This window comes from Arachis duranensis, chromosome 5 (genome assembly GCF_000817695.3).
Source record: "Arachis duranensis cultivar V14167 chromosome 5, aradu.V14167.gnm2.J7QH, whole genome shotgun sequence".
NCBI classification, from domain to species: Eukaryota; Viridiplantae; Streptophyta; class Magnoliopsida; order Fabales; family Fabaceae; genus Arachis; species Arachis duranensis.
Window position 1 is genome coordinate 60,967,345 of NC_029776.3, and position 25,857 is coordinate 60,993,201.

The 25,857-nt window shown below is 37.2% G+C and overlaps 2 non-coding genes across 2 annotated transcripts; one reads left to right on the top strand and one right to left on the bottom strand.

The window, feature by feature from the left end:
* The first annotated feature begins 7,620 nt into the window (after positions 1-7,620).
* On the top strand, positions 7,621-7,724 carry LOC127748165 (small nucleolar RNA R71). The gene has a single exon (XR_008010108.1). It is a non-coding gene; the product is annotated as a small nucleolar RNA R71 (small nucleolar RNA).
* A 15,711-nt stretch (positions 7,725-23,435) lies between these two features.
* Positions 23,436-23,539, bottom strand: LOC127747834 (small nucleolar RNA R71). Its single transcript, XR_008009781.1, has one exon. It is a non-coding gene; the product is annotated as a small nucleolar RNA R71 (small nucleolar RNA).
* Positions 23,540-25,857: the final 2,318 nt, after the last annotated feature.

The following is a 25,857-nucleotide window of genomic DNA, read 5'->3' on the forward strand; positions in this document are numbered from 1 at the left end:
GAAAACACCAAACTTAAAGTTTGGCACAAGATTAAATCAAGAAAATTATTTTTGAAAAAAAAGATTTTAAAAAGAAGATGCCCAATTGCCAAGAACATAGACCAACGCTCTAGCCAATTGGGAGTAAATGTAACACTTGTTCTAAATATGTATATTCCTTTTGGAAGATTAATGCTTTGAAAAGAACACAAGTGAAACAAGAAGAGACACAGAATAAGAAAAATTAAAGATCAAACAAGAAAAATAAACAAGAACAACTTGAAGATCAGGGAAGAACAAAGAACACTAATACGAAAATTTTAAAAAAATATATAAAATATGCAATTGACACCAAACTTATAACAAGACACTAGACTCACGAAAAAGATTAAAATTGATAAAGAAAAATAATATTTTTGAAAAAAAAAATTTTTTTGTAAAAAAGAAATTATCCTATCAGAATTTAATTACTCTATAACAACAAAAATAAATTATTCGTAATCTAAGAAATAAAATAAACCTTTAGTTGTTCAAACTCGAACAATCCCCGGCAACAGCGCCAAAAACTTAGTGCACGAATTTGCAATCCGTACAACTAACCAGCAAGTGCACTGGGTCGTCCAAGTAATACCTTACGCGAGTAAGGGTCGATCCCACGGAGATTATTGGTTTGAAGCAAGCTATGTGTATTTTATTAATCTTAGTCAGGATACCAATAAGGTTATTTGGATTTAATTGTAAGAAGTAAAAGTATTTGGAATAAGGAATTGTTACTTTATTAATGGAGAATATGTTGGAGTTTTGGAGATGCTTTGTCGGAGGATATGTTGGAGTTTTGGAGATGCTTTGTCCTCTGAATTTTTGCAATGTAATATTCAACTCAATTGTTTGTAAAGTTCCATCCATGGCAAGCTGTATGTAGGGTGTCACCATTGTCAGTGGCTACTTCCCTTCCTCTCAGTGAAAACGGTCCAGATGCGCTGTCACAGCACGGCTAATCAGCTGTTGGTTCTCGATCATGTTGGAATAGGATCCATTGATCCTTTTGCGTTTGTCATCACGCCCAGCAATCGCGAGTTTGAAGCTCGTCACAGCCATTCAAACATTGAATCCTACTCGGAATACCACAGACAAGGTTTAGACTTTTCGGATCCTCAAGAGTGGCCGCCATCAGTTCTAGCTTATACCACGAAGATTCTGATTAAGGAAGCTAATAGATGCTCATTCAATCTGATGTAGAACGGAGGTGTTTGTCAAGCACACGTTCATGGATTGAGGAAGGTGATGAGTGTCACGGATCATCACCTCATTCACAATTAAGCGCGAATGAACATCTTAGATAGGAACACACACACGTTTAAATGAAATAGAAACAATTGCATTAATTCATTGAGACGTTGCAGAGCTCCTCACCCCAACAATGGAGTTTAGAAACTCATGCCGTCAAAGTGTATAAAATTCAGATCTGAAAATGTCATGAGGTACAAGGTAATCCTCTAAAAGTTGTTTAAATAGTAGACTAGTAACCTAGGTTTACAGAAATAAAGTGAACTAAGATAATTGGTGCATAAATCCACTTCTGGGGCCCACTTGGTGTGTACTGGGGCTGAGACTAAAGCTTCTCACGTGCTTGGACTGTTTCTGGAGTTGAACGCCAGGTTGTGACGTGTTTTGGGCGTTGAACTCCAACTTGTAACCTGTTTCTGGCGCTGGACGCTAGACAACAGCATGATACTGGCGTTGAATGCCAGTTTACGTCATCTATCATCGCGTAAAGTATGTATATTGCTGGAAAGCCCTGGATGTCTACTTTCCAACGCCGTTGAGAATGTGCCAATTGGACTCCTGTAGCTCTAGAAAATCTATTTCGAGTACAGGGAGGTCAGAATCCAACAGCATCAGCAGTCCTTTTTCAGCCTAAACCAGATTTTTGCTCAGCTCCCTCAGTTTCAGCCAGAAATTACCTGAAATCACAGAAAAATACACAAACTCATAGTAAAGTCCAGAAATATAATTTTTGCTTAAAAACTAATAAAATTCTATTAAAAACTAATTAAAACATACTAAAGTCTACATGAAATTACCCCCAAAAAGCGTATAAAATATCCGCTCGTCAGCCAGCCCCCCAAAACGTGATCAATAGTCTCCTCAGATGAATAATGGAATAAAACCGAGACCAAAGATGTAACGGAAGTAAGTAATTGATGCAGAAATCTACTTCCAGGGCCCACTTGGTGTGTGCTTGGGCTGAGCTTGAACTTTACACGTGCAGAGGCTTCTTTTGGAGTTGAACGCGAAGTTGTAATGTGTTTTTGGTGTTCAACTCTGGTTCGTGACGTGTTTCTAGCATTTGACTCCAGAATGCAGCGTAGAACTGGTGTTGAGTGCCAGTTTTTGTCATCTAATCCCGAATAAAGTATGGACTATTATATATTTCTGGAAAGCTCTGGATGTCTACTTTCCAAAGCTATTGAGAGCGCGCCATTTGGATTTCTGTAGCTCCAGAAAATCTATTTCGAGTGCAAGGAGGTCAGAATCCAACAACATCAGCAGTCCTTTATTAGCCGTTTATCAGAGTTTTGCTCAGGTCCCTCAATTTCAGCTAGAAAATACCTGAAATCACAGAAAAACACACAAACTCATAGTAAAGTCCAGAAATGTGAATTTAGCATAAAAACTAATGAAAACATCCCTAAAAATAGCTAGATTATACTAAAAACTATCTAAAAATAATGCCAAAAAGCGTATAAATTATCCGCTCATCACAACACCAAACTTAAATTGTTGCTTGTCCCCAAGAAACTGAAAATCAAATAGGATAAAAAGAAGAGAATATACTATAAATCCCTAAATATCAATGAATATTAGTTCTAATTAGATGAGCGGGACTTGTAGCTTTTTGTTTCTGAACAGTTTTGGCATCTCACTTTTTCCTTTGAAGTTTTAGAATGATTGGCATCTATAGGAACTTAGAATTTCAGATAGTGTTATTGATTCTCCTAGTTAACTATGTTGATTCTTTAACACAACTACTTTTATGAGTCTTGGCGTGGCCCTAAGCACTTTGTTTTCCAATATTACCACCAGATACATAAATGCCACAGACACATAGTTGGGTGAACCTTTTCAGATTGTGACTCAGCTTTGCTAAAGTCCCCAGTTAGAGGTGTCCAGAGTTCTAAAGCACACTCTTTTAGCTTTGGATCATGACTTTAACCACTTAGTCTCAAGTTTTTTCACTTGGACCTGCATGCCACAAGCACATGGTTAGGGACAGCTTGAATTAGCCGCTTAGGCCTGGATTTTATTTCCTTCGGCCCTCCTATCCATTGATGCTCAAAGCCTTTGATCCTTTTTACCCTTGCCTTTTGGTTTTAAGGGCTATTAGCTTTTTCTGCTTGCTTTTTCTTTTTTTTCGCCATTTTTTTCGCAAGCTTTTGCTTTTTCACTACTTTTTCTTGCTTCAAGAATCAATTTTCATGATTTTTCAGATTGTCAATAACATTCTCTTTGTTCATCATTCTTTCAAGAGCCAACAATTTTAACATTCATGGACAACAAGATCAATATTATGCACTGTTCAAGCATTCATTCAGAAAACAAAAAGTATTGTCACCACATCAATATAATTAAACTAAATTCAAGGATAATTTCGAAATTCATGTACTTCTTGTTCTTTTGAATTAGAAACATTTTTCATTTAAGAGAGGTGAAGGATTTATGGAATTATTCATATCCTTAAGACATTGTTACTCAATACTAATGATCATGAGGTAGAGACATAAAACAAAAACACACACATAGCATAAAAACCAAAAAAATAGAAAAATAAGAACAAGGAATGAGTCCACCTTAGTGATGGTGGCGCTTTCTTCTTGAAGAACCAATGATGTCCTTGAGTTCTTCTATGTCTCTTCCTTGCCTTTGTTGCTCCTCTCTCATTACTCTTTGATCTTCTCTAATTTCATGGAGAATGATGGAGTGCTCTTGATGTTCCACCCTTAATTGATCCATATTGTAACTCAAGTCTTCTAGAGAGGTGTTGAGTTGTTCCCAATAGTTGTTGGGAGGAAAGTGCATCCCTTGAGGCATCTCCGGGATTTCTTGGTGATGAGCTTCCTCAGGCGTCTCTTGGGTTCCATGAGTGCGCTCTCTTGTTTGCTCCATCCTTTTCTTAGTGATGGGCTTGTCCTCCTCAATGGGGATCTCTCCTTCTATGATAACTCCGGCTGAGTAACATAGATAGAAAATAGGATGAGGAAAAGCTAGCCTTGCCAAGGTAAAGGGTTTTTCGGCTATTTTGTAGAATTCAAGGGAGATGACTTCATGAACTTCTACTTCCTCTCCAATCATGATGCTATGAATCATGATGGCCCAATCCACCGTAACTTCAGATCGGTTGCTAGTGGGGATGATGGAGCGTTGGATGAACTCCAACCATCTTCTATCCACAGGCTTGAGGTCCAGTGTTCTTAATTAAACCGGCTTGCCTTTGGAGTCTCTTTTCCATTGAGCTCCTTCCACACATATGTCCATAAGGACTTGGTCTAACATTTGATTAAAGTTGACCCTTCTAGTGTAGGGGCGTGCATTTTCTTGCATTGTAGGCAAGTTGAACGCCAACCTCACATTTTCTGGACTAAAATCTAAGTATTTCCCCGGAACCATTGAAAGATAATTCTTCGGATTCGGGTTCATACTTTGGTCATGGTTCCTAGTGATCCATGCATTGGCATAGAACTCTTGAACCATTAAGATTCTGACTTGTTGAATGGGGTTGGTCAGAACTTCCTAACCTCTTCTTTGGATCTCATGTCGGATCTCTGGATACTCATTTTTCTTGAGCTTGAAAGGGACCTCAGGGATCACCTTCTTCTTGGCCACAACATCATAGAAGTGGTCTTGATGGGCTTTGGAGATGAATCTCTCCATCTTCCATGACTCGGAGGTGGGAGCTTTTGTCTTCCCTTTTCCTTTTCTAGCGGTTTCTCCGGTCTTAGGTGCCATAGGTGGTTATGGAAAAACAAAAAGCTATGCTTTTACCACACCAAACTTAGAATATTGCTCGCCCTCGAGCAAAAGAAGAAAAAAAATAAGAAGAGGAAGAGAAATATGGAGGAGAGTGGGGGGAGGTGTATTCAGCCAAGGTGTAGAAGAGGGGGTTGGGTTGTGTGAAAAATAAAGAAAGTGATTTTGAATTTTGAAGGTAGGTGGGGTTTATGGGGAAGAGTGGAAGGATGTGAGTGGTGAAGGGGGTAATTGGAAAGAGAGATTGAGGTGATTGGTGAAGGGTTTTTGGGGAAGAGTGTTTATGGGGAAGAGAGTTTATGGGGAAGAGAGGATGAATGTGAAGAAGAGGAGAGAAGGTGAGTTGAGGTAGGTAGGGATCCTGTGGGATCCACAGATCCTGAGATGATCATGTGGGGTCCACAGATCTTGAGGTGTCAATGATTTACATCCCTGCACCAATTAGGCATGTAAAACACCTTTGCATATAATTCTGGCATTTAAACGCCGAAGTGATGCTTATGTTGGGCGTTCAACGCCCAATTGCAGCATGTTTCTGGCGTTGAACGCCAGTTCCATGCTTGTTTTTTGGCGTTTAGTGCCAGCTCTCCTCAGGGTATGTTCCTGGCGTTCAAACGCCAGGATGCTGCTTGTTTCTGGCATTCAACGCCAAATCCATGCTCTGTTCTGGCATTGAACGCCAGCCAGATGCTCCTTACTGGCGTTTGAACGCCAGTAAGTCCTTCCTCCAGGGTGTGATTTTTCTTGTGCTATTTTTTATTTTGTTTTTAATTTTAGTATTTTTTTCGTGACTCCACATGATCATGAACCTAATAAAACAATAAAGAACAATAAAAGAAAAATAAAATTAGATCAATAAAAATTGGGTTGCCTCCCAATAAGTGCTTCTTTAATGTGACTAACTTGACAGTAGGCTCTCATGGAGCCTCACAGGTGATCAAGTCAATGTTGTAGACTCCCAAAACCAAACTTAGAGTTTGGATGTGTGGATTCAACACCAAACTTAGAGTTTGGCTGTGGCCTATCAACACCAAACTTAGAGTTTGATTGTGTGGGCTTTGTTTGACTCTATACTGAGAGAAGCTTTTCATGCTTACTCTCCATTGTTAAAGAAGAAGATCCTTGAGCCTTAAACACAAGGTAGTCCCCATTCAATTGAAGGACTAATTCTCCTCTGTTAACATCTATCACAGCTCTTGCTGTGGCTAGGAAAGGTCTTCCAAGGATGATGCATTTATCCTCCTCCTTCCTAGTGTCTAAGATTATGAAATCAGCAGGGATGTAAAGGCCTTCAACCTTTACCAACACGTCCTCTACCAATCCATAAGCTTGTCTTACTGACTTGTCAGCCATTTGCAATAAAAATATGGCAGGCTATACCTCAATGATCCCCAGCTTCTCCATTACAGAGAGTGACATAAGATTTATGCCTGACCCCAGGTCACACAGAGATTTTTCAAAGATCTGGTGCCTATGGTGCAGGGTATTACGAATTTACCAGGATCTTGTTTCTTTTGAGGCAAAGTTTGCTGAACCCATGTATCTAGTTCACCAATGAGCAAGGGAGGTTCACCTTCCCAAGTCTCATTACCAAACAACTTGGCATTCAGCTTCATGATAGCTCCTAGATATTGAGCAACTTGCTCTCCAATTATATCTTCATCCTCTTCAGAGGAAGAATAGTCTTCAGAGCTCATGAATGGCAGAAGAAGGTTTAATGGAATCTCTATGGTCTCTATATGAGCCTCAGCTTCCTTTAGGTCCTCAATAGGGGACTCTTTCTTGCCTGAGAGACGTCCCATGAGGTCTTCCTCATTGGGATTCAAATCCTCTCCTTCCTCCCTAGGTTCGTCCATTTTGATTATGTCAATGGCCTTGCACTCTCTTTTTGGATTCTCTTCAGTATTGCTTGGGAGAGTACTAGGAGGAGTTTCAGTTACTTTCGTACTCAGTTGGCCCACTTGTGCCTCCAAATTTCTGATGGAGAACCTTGTCTCACTCATGAAATGCCTTAGACAGATCAGATACTAAATTTGCTAAGTTAGAGGTACTCTGCTCAGAATTCTCTGTCTGTTGCTGAAAAGATGATGAATAAGGCTTGATATTGCTGAGCCTATTTCTTCCACCATTATTAAAGCCTTGTTAGGGCTTTTATTGATCCTTCCATGAGAAATTTGGATGATTTCTCCATGATGAATTATAGGTGTTTCTATAAGGTTCACCCATGTAATTTACCTCTGCCATTGCAGGATTCTCAGGATCATAAGCTTCTACTTCAGAAGATGTCTCTTTAGTACTGTTGGATGCATTTTGCCATCCATTAAGACTTGAGAAATCATGTTGACTTGCTGAGTCAACATTTTGTTCTGAGCCAATATGGCATTCAGAGCATCAATTTCAAGAACTCCATTCCTTTGTGGCGTCCCATTATTCACGGAATTCCTCTCAGAAGTGTACATGAACTGGTTATTTGCAACCATGTCAATAAGTTCTTGAGCTTCTGCAGGCGTTTTCTTTAGGTGAATGGATCCACCTGCAAAATGGTCCAGTGACATCTTAGAGAACTCAGATAGACCATAATAGAATATATCTATCATGGTCTATTCTGAAAACATGTCAGAAGGACATCTTTTAGTCATCTGCTTGTATCTTTCCCAAGCTTCATTGAGGGATTCACCATCTTTTTGTTTGAAGGTTTGAACATCCACTCTAAGCTTGCTCAGCTTTTGAGGAGGAAAGAACTTAGCCAAGAAGGCCGTGACCAGCTTATCCCATGAGTCCAGGCTATCTTTAGGTTGAGAGTCCAACCATGTTCTAGCTCTATCTCTTACAGCAAAAGGGAAAAGCATGAGCCTATAGACTTCAGGATCTACTCCATTAGTCTTAATAGTCTCACAGATCTGCAAGAACTCAGTCAAGAACTGGTAGGGATCTTCTGATGAAAGACCATGAAACTTGCAGTTCTATTGCATTAGAGCAACTAATTGAGGTTTTAACTCAAAATTGTTTGCTCCAATGGCAAGAATTGAGATGCTTCTTCCATCAAACTTGGACGTAGGTGCAGTATAATCACCAAGCATCCTTCTTGCATTATTGTTGTTGGGTTCGGCTGCCATCTCCTTTTCTTGTTCAAAAATTTCAGCAAGGTTGTCTCTGGATTGTTGTAATTTAGCTTCTCTTAGTTTTCTCTTCAGAGTCCTTTCAGGTTCTGGATCAGCTTCAACAAGAATGCCTTTTTTCTTGTTCCTGCTCATATGAGAAAAAAGAGAACAAAAAAGGAAGAGGAATCCTCTTTGTCACAGTATAGAGATTCCTTTATGTTTGTAGAAGAAGAAGGGAATAAAAAAAAGGAGAATCCAAACACAAGGGTGAGGATAGGGGCAGAGATTTGAGATGAAGAGAAGTGTTAGTAAATGAATAAATAAATAGAAAAAGACGAGAGACAGAAGTTTTCGAAAATAATTTTGAAAAGGAGTTAATGATTTTCGAAAATTAAGATAAGAAATAGAATTAAAATTAAAATTTAAAATAATTAATTAATTAAAAATTTTTTTGAACAAGACGGAGGTATTTTCGAAAATTAGAGAGAGAAAAGTTATTAGGTGGTTTTGAAAAAGATAAGAAATAAACAAAAAGTCAAATAGTTAGTTGAAAAAGATTTGAAAGTCAATTTTGAAATCAAATTTTCGAAAAAAAAAGATAAAATTTTGAAAAAGATATGATTAAAAAGATATGGTTGGAAAAGATTTAATTTTTAAAATTAAAATTAATTACTAGACTAACAAGAAACTAAAAGATATGGTTCTAGAATTTAAAGATTGAACCTTTCTTAACAAGAAAGTAACAAACTTTAAATTTTTGAATCAATCATATTAATTGTTAGCATAATTTTCGAAAATAAAGATAAAACTAAGAAAAAGATTTTTGAAAAAGATTTTAAAGGATTTTCGTAAATTAATAAGAAAAATTGAAAAAGATTTAATTTTTGAAAAAGTTTTGAAAATATAAAATTTTTAAAATTTGAAAATTTGACTTGCCTTACAAGAAACAATTAATTTAAAAACATTTTTTTGACTAAGTCAACCCAAATTTTCGAGATTTTGAGAGAAAAAAAGGGAAAAGATATATTTTTTTGATTTTTGAATTTTTTAATTATGAGAGAGAAAAACATAAAAAATGACTCATAACATGAAAATTATGAATCAAATCACATGATGCATGCAAGAACACTATGAATGTCAAGATGAACACCAAGAACACTTTAAAGATCATGATGAACATCAAGAACATATTTTTGAAAAAATTTTGATGCAAAGAAAACATGCAAGACACCAAACTTAGAAATTTGCAATGCTTAGACACTATGAATGCAAAAATGCACATGAAAAACATCAAAAGATACAAAACAAGAAAACATCAAGATCAAACAAGAAGATTTACCAAGAACAACTTAAAGATCATGAAGAACACATGCACGGATTTTCGAAAAATGCATAAATTTTTAGAAAAATGCAATTGACACCAAACTTAAAAGTTGACTCAAGACTCAAACAAGAAACACAAAATATTTTTGATTTTTATGATTTTATTATTTTTTGTATTTTATTTTATATTTTTTCAAAAAACATATAGGAAAAGAAAATAAGAAATTCAAAATTTTTTTTAAGAAGAATTCCATGAATCTTTCATTGTTAGCCTAAAGCTCCAATCCAAGGGTTGGACATGGCTTAATAGCCAGCCAGCTTTAGGATATAAATTAGACATACAACAGCTGATATTCCAATTAACTTGCCTCTATGCTGATGGTTGGAAGCCTCAATCCAAAAGAATTTTGGATATGGCTTTACAGCCAGCCAAGCTTCAACATGTTACCATGAAACTCTAGAATTCATTCTTTACAAATTTAGAAAATTTTTGAAAACAAAAGGAAAAATTTTTGAAAATTTTTTCGAAAATAAAACAAAAAAGAAAATTACCTAATCTGAGCAACAAGATGAACCGTCAGTTGTCCAAACTCGAACAAACCCCGGCAACGGCGCCAAAAATGTGGTGCACGAAATTGTGATCTCTTATAATGGCATTCAACTTGGTGTGTGCATTTACTAACTCAGCACTTTCTACACAACCTCGCACAACTAACCAGCAAGTGCACTAGGTCGTCCAAGTAATAAACCTTTACGTGAGTAAGGTCGATCCCACGGAGATTGTTGGTATGAAGCAAGCTACGGTCATCTTGTAAATCTCAGTCAGGCGGATAATAAATGGGTATGGAGTTTTCGAATAATAATAATAAATAAACTGAAAATAAAGATAGAAATACTTATGTAAATCATTGGTGGGAATTTCAGATAGGCGTATGAAGATGCTGTGCTCCTTCTGAATCTCTGTTTTCCTACTGCCTTCATCCAATCCTTCTTACTCCTTTCCATGGCATGCTGTATGTAGGGCATCACCGTTGTCAATGGCTACATACCATCCTCTCAGTAAAAAAGGTCCAAATGCTCTGTCACGGCACGGCTAATCATCTGTCGGTTCTCGATCATGTTGGAATAGAATCTCCTAATTCTTTTGCATTTGTCATCACACCCAACAATCGTGAGTTTGAAGCTCGTCACAGTCATTCAATCCCAGAATCCTACTCGGAATACCACATACAAGGTTTAGACTTTTCGGATTCTCATGAATGCCACCATCAATTCTAGCTTATACCACGAAGACTCTGATCTCACGGAATGGAAGGCTCGGTTGTCAGGCGACAGCAACCATGCGTCGTGCATCAGGAATCCAAGAGATACACACTCTAGCTTTCGCTTGTAGAACGGAAGTGGTTGTCAGGCACGCGTTCATAGGGGCGGATGATGATGAGTGTCACGGATCATCATATCCATCAGATTAAAGTACGAGTAGTATCTTAGAACAAAAATAAGATTGAATTTGAATAAAAGATAGTAGTAATTGCATTAAAACTCGAGGTACAACAGAGCTCCACACCCTTAATCTATGGTGTGTAGAAACTCTACTGTTGAAAATACATAAGTGATGAAGGTTTAGGCATGGCCGAATGGCCAGCCCACCAAAACGTGATCAATAGTCTCCTCAGATGAATAATGGAATAAAACCGAGACCAAAGATGTAACGTGGTCAAAAAGACGACTAATACAATATTAAAATGTCCTATTTATACTAGACTAGCTACTAGGGTTTACATAAGTAAGTAATTGATCCAGAAATCTACTTCCAGGGCCCACTCGGTGTGTGCTTGGGCTGAGCTTGAATTTTACACGTGCAGAGGCTTCTTTTAGAGTTGAACGCCAAGTTGTAATGTGTTTTTGGCGTTCAACTCTGGTTCGTGATGTGTTTCTGGCGTTTGACTCCAGAATGCAGCGTAGAACCGGAATTGAGCACCAGGTTCCGTCGTCTAATCCCGAATAAAGTATGGCCTATTATATATTGCTGAGAAGCTCTAGATGTCTATGTTCCAACGCCGTTAAGAGCGCGCCATTTGAAGTTCTGTAGCTCCAGAAAATCCATTTCGAGTGCAGGGAGGTCAGAATCCAATAGCATCAGCAGTCTTTTATTAGCCTTTTATCAGAGTTTTGCTCAAGTCCCTCAATTTCAACCAGAAAATTTCTGAAATAATAGAAAAACACACAAACTCATAGTAAAATCCAGAAATGTGAATTTAGCATAAAAACTAATGAAAACATCCCCTAAAAATAGCTAGATTATACTAAAAACTATCTAAAAATAATGCCAAAAAGCGTATAAATTATCCGCTCATCAGTATGATACTGTTCCAACTAACATTTGATGTTTTGAGATGTCAAAATATAATGTCACTCTACGTCACTAGAAGAATCCCTTTCCCTTCCTCTCATTCCCTTCTTCTTTTTCTTCCTACCATAGACCCTAAACATTTACCTTACAGAAAAGTATAGGTTTTTAAAGGAAGTGTAACCTTGGAAAATGAATTTCCAGGATGCATGATCAGTAGAAAAGCATTATTATCAATAGAGCATTAATAAATAGGGTAAAACAAGATATAAATGCTGTGAGTAAATGTAATTTAGAATAAAATGAGATAAAGCAGGCACAAGAAGTTTGGGTTTGGTGTGAACTTTGTTTCAGTTGTGCCATGTGTGTGTTTCGAGTTTTGGTTAACTTTTTCTTTCTTTGATAGGCGAGGGTTTTGGAATTGTTCAATGTATATTGTGTGTTTAGTCAAATTGAATTGCTGATATATGCAGAGAGTGTGCTATCCTGCAATACCAAATGGAAGCCCTGTCATCAGTGGGATCTGTAATAGAAAACTATTTAATTTAATTTTAAGCTGCGCAGGTCTAGCTTTTGAATGCATTATTTTAGCTATCAAATTTAATTTTGTTAAGAAAATTGCTTACCATGTCTCTGTTTCTGTTGCTGTTCTTATTTACTTCAGATTATAATTAAAATTGCTGCCGATAATAGTGTTCGAAAAATTTTGATTGGACAGAAAGTATCTTTATCATTTGAATTTTTCAATGAATATTACTAAAACAAATATGAAGAACTTTGTAACACAAGATGGCAGTAAATGACATCATCATAAGGATAAAATATCTTTGATGGACTAGTGCATCACCTTATTGTTCACAATCCTCTAGTGTGTATTATTAAGCCAGTCTAATTAACCCCTTTTTATCTTAGTCCTGGTGCGTTGGGTTATTTTTGGCTATAAAATATGTAATGATTCCTATTTATTGATTGATTTATTATGTTTGCAGACTGATTTGAGGTTCCAAAACCATGCTGTCCTTGCTTTCCACGAAGCTGCTGAAGCCTACTTGGTTGGTTTGTTTGAGGACACCAACTTGTGTGCCATCCATGCCAAGAGGTCACCATAATGCCCAAAGACATTCAGCTTATTCGCCGCATCCGTGGTGCACATGCTTAGGCTGATTGATTTCATGCTTCTTGATCGCTTCGGAATACACCTTGTGTTACTAGGTTACTATTGTTCAAGTTTCCTATGCCATTGTATAGTTCTTGACAACCTTTTAGGTTTCAATTGATGTCTTTAGAATGATTATTTTGGTTATGGTACAGTAGATAATAGAAAGATACTACAAATGGAATGATTTGATTACTGGTGTAAGACAGTTTATTTTGGATTTAACTCTTAATAATTAATATTAACTTTGATACAATTCTGAATGTGTTGGGTATTTGATATGTGAACTTCAGTAGAATTTCTTTCTCAACATGACAGCCATGATAGTGAGCTTTGTAATTTAATGGCTGCATCTGTTGTTATTGCCACGCTTTTATCTAAAGTGTGGCCGTATCTCCCTCTATTGCCACGTTTTAAAAGCGTGGCCGTATCTCCCTCTATTGCCACGATTCCAAAGCGTGGCTGTATCTCCTTCTATTGCCATGCTTTAAAAGCGTGGCCATATCTTTCATATAAGGCCACGCTTTTCACATACGGCCACGCTTTAAAAGTGTGGCCATATCTTTCACATACGGCCATGCATTAAAAGCGTGGCCATATCTCCTACCTATGGCCATGCTTTTAAATGTGACAACTTATAAAAAGCGTGTCAAAAAAAAGCGTGGCGATAGGTTTGAAAAAGCGTGGCGACAGAGCATCCGCCACCCTTGTAGAGGCCACCATTTCAAAAGCGTGGTGATAGCTCAAAAAGCGTGGCGAAAAGCTATCGCCATGCTTTTTTCAGCTTTTTGCCACGCTTTAAAAGAGTGGCAATAGACTATTTTCTTGTAGTGCACTCACCAAGTGGGCTCCGGAAGTGGATTTTTGCACTATCTGCACTTAGTTACTCATTTTTTCTGTAAACCTAGGTTACTAGTCTAGTAATAAAACTACTTTTAGAGATTCAATTTGCACCTCATGACATTTTTTACATTCCTTATTGTACTTTTAACGGCATGAGTCTCTAAACCCCATGGTTGGGGGTGAGGAGCTCTGCTATGTCTCGATGAATTAATGAAATTATTACTGTTTCTATTCAATCACGCTTGTCTCTGTTCTAAGATATTCACTCGTACTTCTATATGATGAATGTGATGATTCGTGACACTCATCTTCATTCTCACAACTATGAACGCATGCTTGACAACCACTTCTATTCTATCTGAGATCAACGTAATCATTGGGGCACAGTTGAGTGTGTATCTCTTGGACTCCTGATTCACGAGTTTGGTTGCCTTTCTTGACAACAGAGCATTCAAATCCGTGAGACCAGAATCTTCGTGGTAAAGGCTAGAATCAATTGGCAGCATTCCTGAGATCCGAAAAGTCAAAATCTTGTCTGTGGTATTCTGAGTAGGATTTGGGAAGGGATGACTGTGACGAGCTTCAAAGTCACGAATGTTGGGCGCAATGACAGTGTGCAAATGGATAGATGTATCCTATTATAACACAAGCGAGAACCGACAGATGATTAGTCATGCGCAAACATACCTGGACCATTTTCACTGAGAGGACGGACGGTAGCCATTGAAAACGGTGATCCACCAACACAAAGCTTGCCATAAAAGGAGCCATGTGCATTTGAAGAAGAAGGTAGTAGAAAAGCAAAAAATTCAGAGGGCAGAGCATCTCCAAAACCTCAACTTGTTCTCCATTACTGAATAACAAGTACCATTTATTTCATGTTCTTTCACTTTTTACAAAAAAAACTAAGAATTGTTATTGATATCCTGACTAAGAATAATAAGATAACCATAGCTTGCTTTAAGCCGGCAATCTCTGTGGGATCGACCCTTACTCACGTAAGGTATTACTTGGACGACCCAGTGCACTTGTTGGTTAGTTGTGCGGAGTTGTGAAAAGTGTGAATCACAATTTCGTGCACCAAGTTTTTGGTGCCATTGCTGGGGATTGTTTGAGTTTGGACAATTGACGGTTCATCTTGTTGCTTAGATTAGGAATAATTTATATTTTTTTGGTATAGAGTCATCAAATTTGAGTCTTTTATTTTCTTTTTCAAAAATTTTATTTTCTTTATTAATTCTTAATTTTTCTTTGAGTTTTATTTCATGTTTTAAGTTTGGTGTCAATTGCATGTTCTTATTTGTTCTTCATATTTTTGAATTTGTGTTCATTGTTCTCTCTTGACCTTCAAGTTGTTCTTATTTATTTTTCTTGTTTGATCTTTAATATATCCTGTTTTGTGTCTTTCCTTAATTTTCTTGTGCATTTTCAGATTATCAGTATTAAAAAAATATCAAATACCTTTTCAAAAACACATTAAATTTCTAACTCAATTGGCTATAGTGTTGTGTTTATGTTCTTGGTAACTTGGTGCTTCTTTGAGTTCCAATATTTATTGATTACAGTAATTTTTTACTTTTTGGTATCTTCCTTTCAAAACTTTTTCAAAAATAATTTTTCTTTGATTAAATTTTGTGTCAAACTTTTAAGTTTGGTGTTCTCTTGTTATTTTTCTTTAATTTTCAAAAATTTAATTTCAGTTTTCTAAAAATCTTAAGTTTGGTGTTCTTTTTATGTTCTTCAGTCTTTGAATTTTGTTCTTATTGTTCTTGTGAGTTTTCAAAGTGTTCTTGAGTCTTCTTTGTGTTTTGATCCTTAAATTTTCAAGTTTGGTGTTCCTTGGTGTTTTTCCTCCAAATTTTTGAAAACAAGGAGCATGAGATCTAAAATATTTTAAGTCCTGTGTCTTTTGTGTGTTTTTCTCTTTCCTCATTAAATTCAAAAATATTTTTCTCTTTATTTTTATTGGATTTTCGAAATTTACCTTTAAAAATTCAGATTTTTATTTTAAAATTGTTATTTTATCTTATCTTAGTTTTAAAATTTCAAAATTCAAATCTTTTTCAAAAATCATATCTTTTTTGAAAATCTTACTTATCTTTTCTAATCTCAAATTTTAAAATCATACCTTTTTCAAATCTTTTATTTTATTTTATTTTATTTTCTTACAAGTATCTTTAATTTTAAGACATATCTTTTTCAAAACTTCCTAACCACTTTCTCTCTCCTCAATTTTCGAAAATCATATCTAAAATTTTTCAAATCTTTTTAATTAATTAATTATTTTATATTTCAATTTTCTTTTATTTATTTTTCTAATTTTTTTAGCTTATATTTATTTTTTCATTTATTTTATTTTATTTTCCTTTTAATTTTTGGTATTCAAAAAATAAATAAATAAAAGAATAAAATTTTTATTTACAATCTACATCATCTCCCTTTCTCTATCATGGACCTAAGTGAAAATGAACAGTCCAGAAGGACTCTGGGGTCATATGCTAACCCCACTACTGCTTCATATGGAAGTAGTATCTGTATACCCTCCATCAGAGCTAGTAGTTTTGCGTTAAATCCTCAGCTCATTATCATGGTGCAGTAAAATTACCAGTATTTCGGTCTTCCACAGGAAGAACCTACTGAGTTTCTGGCATAATTCCTATAAATTGCTGACACAGTACGTGATAAGGAAGTAGCTTAGGATGTCTACAGATTGTTACTGTTTTCATTTGCTGTAAAAGATCAAACTAAGAGGTGGTTAAACAACCAACCTAAAGCTAGCATAAGAACATGGAAGAAGAGGCTAAAGTAGTATCCACTGAACATAGTCCTCCAGAACAAGTTACTGAACTCAATCAGCAAATACTTCTTCTAACAAAATAGTTAGCAGAATTCAAAGAAATGTTACAAGATACTAAAAATGCTAACAAGAATATGGAAGCACAATTGGATCAGACAAGACAGTAGTTATCTAAACAAATAATGAAAGAGTGCTAAGCTGTTCATTTAAGGAGTGGAAAGACATTGAATGTCTCAACTCAAAGAAGCAGAAAGTAAAGAAAGGAACATCTGACAGAGGATGATCAATCCACTACCCAAAATCCCTCTGAGGACAATAAGAGCCTGGAGAGGAACGATTATGGTGTTCAAACGCCAGAAAAGGCTCAGAAGTTGGCGTTAAACACCCATTCTGGTGCCAATTCTGGCGTTCAAACGCTAGAAAAGGGTAGTAATCTGGCGTTAAATGCCAATGCAGCTGCCAACCCTGGCGTTCCAATGCCAGTAAGGATCAGACACCTGCAAGTGCTGATAACAACCCCTTTAAGCAGGCTTCTCCAACCACTTCTGTAGGAAATAAACCTGCAGCAAGTAAGGTTGAAGAATGCAAAGCCAAGATGCCTTATCCTCAGAAACTCACCCAAGCGGAACAGGATAAACAATTTGCCCACTTTGCAAACTATCTCAGGACTCTTGAAATAAAGATCCCGTTTGCAGAGGCACGTGAGCAAATACCCTCTTATGCTAAGTTCATGAAAGAGATCTTAAGTCATAAGAAGGATTGGAGGGAAACTGAAAAAGTCTTCCTCACTGAAGAATGCATTGCAGTCATTTTATAGAGCTTACTAGAGATGCTTAAAGATCTTGGAAGTTTTATGATTCCATGCACATTAGAAGGTACCTGTACCAAGACAGCTCTATGTGATCTTGGGGCAAGTATCAACCTAATACCTGCATCCACTATTAGAAAGCTTGGCTTGACCGAAGAAGTCAAACCAACCCGAATATGTCTCCAACTTGCTGATGGCTCCATTAAATATCCATCAAGCATAATTGAGGACATGATTGTCACAGTTAGGCCATTTGCCTTTCCCACTGACTTTGTAGTGCTAGAGATGGAAGAGCACAAGAGTGCAACTCTCATTCTAGGAAGACCTTTCCTAGCAACTAGACGAACCCTCATTGACATCCAAAAGGGGAGGTGACCCTGAGAGTCAATGAAGATGAGTTTAGGCTGAATGCTGTTGAAGCTATGCAGCATCCAAACACATCAAAAGACTGGATGAGCGTTGATATTATTGACTCCCTGGTGGAGGAAGTCAATATGACTGAGAGTCTCGAATCAGAGCTAAAGGACATCTTTAAAGATGTTCAGCCTGATTTGAAGGAACCAGAGAAAACAGAAGAACCTCTGAAAACTTCCCCGGAAGAGGAGAAGCCTCCTAAACCCAAGCTCAAACCACTACCACCATCCCTGAAATATGCATTTCTGGGAGAAGATGACATCTTTCTGGTGATCATAAGCTCTACTTTAGAGCCACAGGAAGAGAAAGCACTAATTCAGGTCCATAAGTGATCTTAAGGGCATTAGCCCAGCCAGATGCATGCACAAGATCCTCTTGGAGGATGATTCCAAGCCAGTGGTTCAACCACAAAGGTGGCTGAATCTAGACATGAAGGAGGTGGTGCAGAAAGAGCTCACTAAATTACTAGAGGCTGGGATTATTTATCCTATTTCTAATAGCCCATGGGTGAGCCCTGTCCAAGTTGTCCCCAAGAAGGGAGGCATGATAGTGGTTCATAATAAAAAGAATGAACTGGTTCCTACAAGAATAGTTACAGGGTGGTGCATGTGTATTGACTACAGAAGGCTCAATACAGCCACCAGAGATGATCATTTTCCTTTACGATTCATAGAACAAATGCTAGAGAGACTTCAGGTCATGATTACTACTGCTTTTTGGATGGCTATCCAGGTTACAACCAAATTGCAGTAGATCCACAGGACCAAGAAAAAACAGCATTCACATGCCCATCTGGAGTATTTGCCTACAGAAGGATGCCTTTTGGTCTGTGCAATGCACCTGCAATCTTTCAGAGGTGCATGCTCTCCATCTTCTCTGATATGGTAGAAAATTTTCTGGAAGTATTCATGGATGACTTCTCAGTATTTGGAGAATCATTCAGCTCCTGTCTTGACCATCTAGCACTTGTTCTGAAAAGATGCCAAGAGACCAACCTGGTTTTAAACTAGGAGAAATGTCACTTTAGGGTGACTGAAGGAATTGTCCTTGGGCACAAAATTTCGAACAAAGGAATAGAGGTGGATCAAGCTAAGGTAGAGGTAATTGAAAAATTACCACCACCTGCCAATGTTAAGGCAATCAGAAGCTTTCTGGGGCATGCAGGATTCTATAGGAGGTTTGTAAAGGATTTTTCAAAAATTGCAAAACCTCTAAGTAATCTGTTAGCTGCTGACACGCCATTTGTCTTTGACACATAGTGTCTGCAGGTGTTTGAGACTCTGAAAGCTAAGCTGGTCATAACACCAGTTATTTCTGTACCAGACTGGACATTACCATTCGAACTAATGTGTGATGCCAGTGACCATGCCATTGGTGCAGTATAGGGACAGAGAACCAAGTAACAGATCATCTGTCCCGGAAAGAGCCAGTAGCAGAAGCGTCCCTCCTTCCTACTGAGATCTCTAAAACCTTTCTGGATGAGCAATTGTTTGCTATTCAGGAAGCACCATGGTTCGCAGACATTGCAAACTATAAAGCTGTGAGATTCATACCCAAAAAGTACAGCAGACAGCAAACGAAAAAATTAGTTTTTGATGCAATGTACTACTTATATAATGAACCATATCTCTTTAAAAGGTGTGCAGACAAAATAATCCGTAGATGCGTGCCTAGAGAGGAGGTGGTGAGCGGATAATTTATACGCTTTTTGGCATTATTTTTAGATTGTTTTTAGTATAATCTAGCTATTTTTAGGGATTTTTTCATTAGTTTTTATGCTAAATTCACATTTCTGGACTTTACTATGAGTTTGTGTGTTTTTCTGTGATTTCAGGTATTTTCTGGCTGAAATTGAGGGACCTGAGCAAAACTCTGATAAAAGGCTAATAAAGGACTGCTGATGTTATTGGATTCTGACCTCCCTGCACTTGAAATGGATTTTCTGGAGCTACAGAACTTCAAATGGACGATCTCAATGGCGTTAAATAGTAGACATTCAGAGCTTTCCAGAAATATATAATAGTTCATACTTTATTCGGGATTAGATGACGCAAACTGGCGCTCAACGCCAGTTCTACGCTGCATTCTGGAGTCAAACGCCAGAAACACGTCACGAACCAGAGTTGAACGCCAAAAACACATTACAACTTGGCATTTAACTCCAAAAGAAGCCTCTGCGTGTGTAAAGTTCAAGCTCAGCCCAAGCACACACCAAGTGGGCCTTGGAAGTGGATTTCTGCATCAATTACTTACTTTGGTAAACCCTAGTAGCTAGTCTAGTATAAAAAGGACATTTTACTATTGTATTTGACGTCTTTTGACCACGTTACATCTTTGGTCTCGGTTTTATTCCATTATTCATCTGAGGAGACTATTGATCGCATTTTGGGGGGCTGGCCATTTGGCCATGCCTGAACATTTATCACTTATGTATTTTCAACGGTAGAGTTTCTACACACCATAGATTAAGGGTGTGGAGCTCTGTTGTACCTCGGGTTTTGATGTAATTACTACTATCTTTTATTCAAATTCAATCTTATTTCTGTTCTAAGATAATACTCGTACTTTAATCTGATGGATGTGATGATCCGTGACACTCATCATCATCCGTCCCTATGAACGCGTGCCTGACAACCACTTCCGTTCTACAAGCGAAAGCTAGAGTGTGTATCTCTTGGATTCCTGATGCACGACGCATGGTTGCTCTCGCCTGACAACCGAGCCTTCCATTCCGTGAGATCAGAGTCTTCGTGGTATAAGATAGAATTGATGGCGGCATTCATAAGAATCCAGAAAGTCTAAACCTTGTCTGTGGTATTCCGAGTAGGATTTCGGGATTGAATGACCGTGACGAGCTTTAAACTCGCGATTGTTGGGCGTGATGACAAACACAAAAGAATCAAGGGATTCTCTTCCGACATGATCGAGAACCGACAGATGATTAGTCGTGCCGTGACAGAGCATTTGGACCTTTTTCACTAGGAGGATGGGATGTAGCCATTGACAACGGTGATGCCCTACATACAGCTTGCCATGGAAAGGAGTAAGAAGGATTGGATGAAGGCAGTAGGAAAGGAGAGATTCAGAAGGAGCACAGCATCTTCATACGCCTATCTAAAATTCCAACTAATGATTTACATAAGTATTTCTATCTTTATTTTCAGTTTATTTGTTATTATTATTCGAAAACTCCATACCCATTTATTATCCGCCTGATTGAGATTTACAAGATGACCATAGCTTGCTTCATACGAACAATCTCCGTGGGATCGACCCTTACTCACGTAAAGGTTTATTACTTGGACGACCCAGTGCACTTGCTGGTTAGTTGTGCGAGATTGTGAAGAAAGTGCTGAGTTAGTAAATGCGCACACCAAGTTGAATGCCATTATAAGAGATCACAATTTCGTGCACCAAGTTTTTGGTGCCGTTGCCGGGGATTGTTCGAGTTTGGACAACTAACGGTTCATCTTGTTGCTCAGATTAGGTAATTTTCCTTTTGTTTTATTCTCGAAAAAATTTTCAAAAATTTTTCCTTTTGTTTTCGAAAATTTTCTAAATTTTTAAAGAATGAATTCTAGAGTTTCAAGGTAACATGTTGAAGCCTAGCTGGCTGTAAAGCCATATCCAAAATTCTTTTGAATTGAGGCTTCCAACCATCAGCATAGAGGCAAGTTAATTGGAATATCAGCTGTTGTATGTCTGATTTATATCCTAAAGCTGGCTGGTTATTAAGCCATGTCCAACCCTTGGATCGGAACTTTAGGCTAACATTGAAAGATTCCTGGAATTCTTCTTAAAAAAAATTCTGAATTTCTTATTTTCTTTTTCCTATATGTTTTTCGAAAAAATATAAAATAAAATACAAAAAATAATAAAATCATAAAAATAAAAGATATTTTGTGTTTATTGTTTGAGTCTTGAGTCAACTTTTAAGTTTGGTGTCAATTGCATTTTTCTAAAAATTTATTCATTTTTTGAAAATCCATGCATGTGTTCTTCATGATCTTCAAGTTGTTCTTGGTAAATCTTCTTGTTTGATCTTGATGTTTTCTTGTTTTGTATCTTTTGATGTTTTTCATGTGCATTTTTGCATTCATGGTGTCTAAGCATTACAAATTTCTAAGTTTGGTGTCTTGCATGTTTTCTTTGCATCAAAAATTTTTCAAAAATATGTTCTTGATGTTCATCATGATCTTTAAAGTGTTCTTGGTGTTCATCTTGACATTCATAGTGTTTTTGCATGCATCATGTGATTTGATTCATAATTTTCATGTTGTGAGTCATTTTTTATGTTTTTCTCTCTCATAATTAAAAAATTCAAAAATAAAAAATATATCTTTTCCCTTTTTTTCTCTCAAAATTTCGAAAATTTGGGTTGACTTAGTCAAAAAAAATTTTAAATTAATTGTTTCTTGTAAGTCAAGTCAAAATTTCAAATTTTAAAAATCTTATCTTTTCAAAACTTTTTCAAAAATTAAATCTTTTTCATTTTTTCTTATTAATTTACGAAAATCCTTTAAAATATTTTTCAAATATCTTTTTCTTAGTTTTATCTTTATTTTCGAAAATTATGCTAACAATTAATATGATTGATTCAAAAATTTGAAGTTTGTTACTTTCTTGTTAAGAAAGGTTCAATCTTTAAATTCTAGAATCATATCTTTTAGTTTCTTGTTAGTCAAATAATTAATTTTAATTTTAAAAATTAAATCTTTTCCAACCATATCTTTTTAATCATATCTTTTTATCATATCTTTTTCAAAATTTTATCTTTTTTTTCAAAAATTTGATTTCAAAATATCTTCTTATCTTCTTATCTTTTCAAAATTGACTTTCAAATCTTTTTCAACTAACTATTTGACTTTTTGTTTATTTCATATCTTTTTCAAAACCACCTAACAACTTTTCTCTCTCTAATTTTCGAAAATACCTCCCTCTTTTTCAAAAGTTCTTTTTAATTAATTAATTGTTTTAAATTTTAATTTTAATTTTATTTCTTATCTTAATTTTCAAAAATCATTAACTCATAACATAAAGGAATCTCTATACTGTGACATAGAGGATTCCTCTTCCTTTTCTGTTCTCTTCTTTCTCATATGAGCAAGAACAAGGAAAAAGGCATTTTTGTTGAAGCTGATCCAGAACCTGAAAGGACTCTGAAGAGAAAACTAAGAGAAGCTAAATTACAACAATCCAGAGACAACCTTGCTAAAATTTTCGAACAAGAAAAGGAGATGGCAGCCGAACCCAACAACAATAATGCAAAAAGGATGCTTGGTGATTATACTGCACCTACGTCCAAGTTTGATGGAAGAAGCATCTCAATTCCTGCCATTGGAGTAAACAATTTTGACCTGAAACCTCAATTAGTTGCTCTAATGCAACAGAACTGCAAGTTTCATGGACTTCCATCAGAAGATCCCTTCCAGTTCTTGACTGAGTTCTTGCAGATCTGTGAGACTGTTAAGACTAATGGAGTAGATCCTGAAGTCTACAGGCTCATGATTTTCCCTTTTGCTATAAGAGACAAAGCTAGAGCATGGTTAGACTCTCAACCTAAAGATAGCCTGAACTCCTGAGATAAGCTGGTCACGGCCTTCTTGGCTAAGTTCTTTCCTCCTCAAAAGCTGAGCAAGCTTAGAGTGGATATTCAGACCTTCAAACAAAAAGATGGTGAATCCCTCTATGAAGCTTGGGAAAGATACAAGCAGATGACCAAAAGATGTCCTTCTGACATGTTTTCAGAAAGCACCATGATAGATATATTCTATTATGGTCTATCTGAGTTCTCTAAGATGTCACTAGACCATTCTATAGGTGGATCCATTCACCTAAAGAAAACGCCTACAGAAACTCAAGAACTTATTGACATGGTTGCAAATAACCAGTTCATGTACACTTCTGAGAGGAATTCTGTGAATAATGGGACGCCACAAAGGAAGGGAGTTCTTGAAATTGATGCTCTGAATGCCATATTGGCTCAGAACAAAATGTTGACTCAGCAAATCAACATGATTTCTCAAAGTCTGAATGGATGGCAAAATGCATCCAACAGTACTAAAGAGACATCTTCTGAAGTAGAAGCTTATGATCCTGAGAATCCTGCAATGGCAGAGGTAAATTACATGGGTGAGCCTTATGGAAACACCTATAATTCATCATGGAGAATTCATCCAAATTTCTCATGGAAGAATCAACAAAAGCCCCAACAAGGCTTTAATAATGGTGGAAGAAATAAGCTCAGCAATATCAAGCCTTATCCATCATCTTCTCAACAACAGACAGAGAATTCTGAGCAGAGTACCTCTAACTTAGCAAATTTAGTCTCTGATCTGTCTAAGGCCACTTTAAGTTTCATGAGTGAGACAAGGTCCTCCATCAGAAATTTGGAGGCACAAGTGGGCCAGCTGAGTAAGAAAGTAACTGAAATTCCTCCTAGTACTCTCCCAAGCAATACTGAAGAAAATCCAAAAAGAGAGTGCAAGGCCATTGACTTAATCAAAATGGCCGAACCTAGGGAGGAAGGAGAGGACGTGAATCCCAATGAGGAAGACCTCATGGGATGTCTCTCAGGCAAGAAGGAGTCCCCTATTGAGGACCTAAAGGAAAGCTGAGGCTCATAAAGAGACCATAGAGATTCCATTAAACCTCCTTCTGCCATTCATGAGCTCTGAAGACTATTCTTCCTCTAAAGAGGATGAATATGTAACTAGAGAGCAAGTTGCTCAATATCTAGGAGCTATCATGAAGCTGAATGCCAAGTTGTTTGGTAATGAGACTTGGGAAGGTGAACCTCCCTTGCTCAATGGTGAACTAGATACATGGGTTCACCAAACTTTACCTCAAAAGAAACAAAATCCTGGTAAATTCGTAATACCCTGCACCATAGGCACCATGATCTTTGAAAAAGCTTTGTGTGACCTGAGGTCAGGCATAAATCTTATGTCACTCTCTGTAATGGAGAAGCTGGGGATCATTGAAGTACAGCCTGCCATATTTTCATTACAAATGGCAGACAAGTCAGTAAGACAAGCTTATGGATTGGTAGAGGATGTGTTGGTAAAGGTTGAAGGCCTTTACATCCCTGCTAATTTCATAATCTTAGACACTAGGAAGGAGGAGGATAAATGCATCATCCTTGGAAGACCTTTCCTAGCCACAGCAGGAGCTGTGATAGATGTTAACAGAGGAGAATTAGTCCTTCAATTGAATGGGGACTACCTTGTGTTTAAGGCTCAAGGATCTTCTTCTTTAACAATGGAGAGTAAGCATGAAAAGCTTCTCTCAGTACAGAGTCAAACAAAGCCCCCATAATCAAACTCTAAGTTTGGTGTTGAGAGGCCATAGCCAAAGTCTAAATTTGGTGTTGAATCCCCACATCCAAACTCTAAGTTTGGTGTTAGGAGTCTACAACATTGACCTGATCACGTGTGAGGCTCCATGAGAGCCCACTGTCAAGCTAGTGACATTAAAAAAGCGCTTATTGGGAGGCAACCCAATTTTTATTTATCTAATTTTATTTTTCTTTTGTTGTTCTTTAATGTTTTATTAGGTTCATGATCATGTGGAGTCTCGAAAAAAATACTAAAATTAAAAACAGAATTAAAAATAGCAGAAGAAAAATCACACCCTGGAGGAAGGACTTACTGGCGTTCAAACGCCAGTAAGGAGCATCTGGCTGGCGTTCAACGCCAGAACAGAGCATGGATCTGGTGTTGAACACCAGAAAAAGGCAGCATCCTGGCGTTTGAATGCCAAGAACATACCTTGAGGAGAGCTGGCGCTGAACGCCAGAAACAAGCATGGAACTAGCGTTCAACGCCAGAAACATGCTGCAATTGGGCGTTGAACGCCCAACATAAGCATCACTTCGGCATTTAAACGCCAGAATTGTATGCAAAGGCGTTTTACATGCCTAATTGGTGCAGGGATGTAAATCCCTGACACCTCAGGATCTGTGGATCCCACAGGATCTGTGGACCCCACAGGATTTGTGGACCCCACAGGATCCCCACCTACCTTATTCTCCCCTCTTCTCAACATTCATCCTCTCTT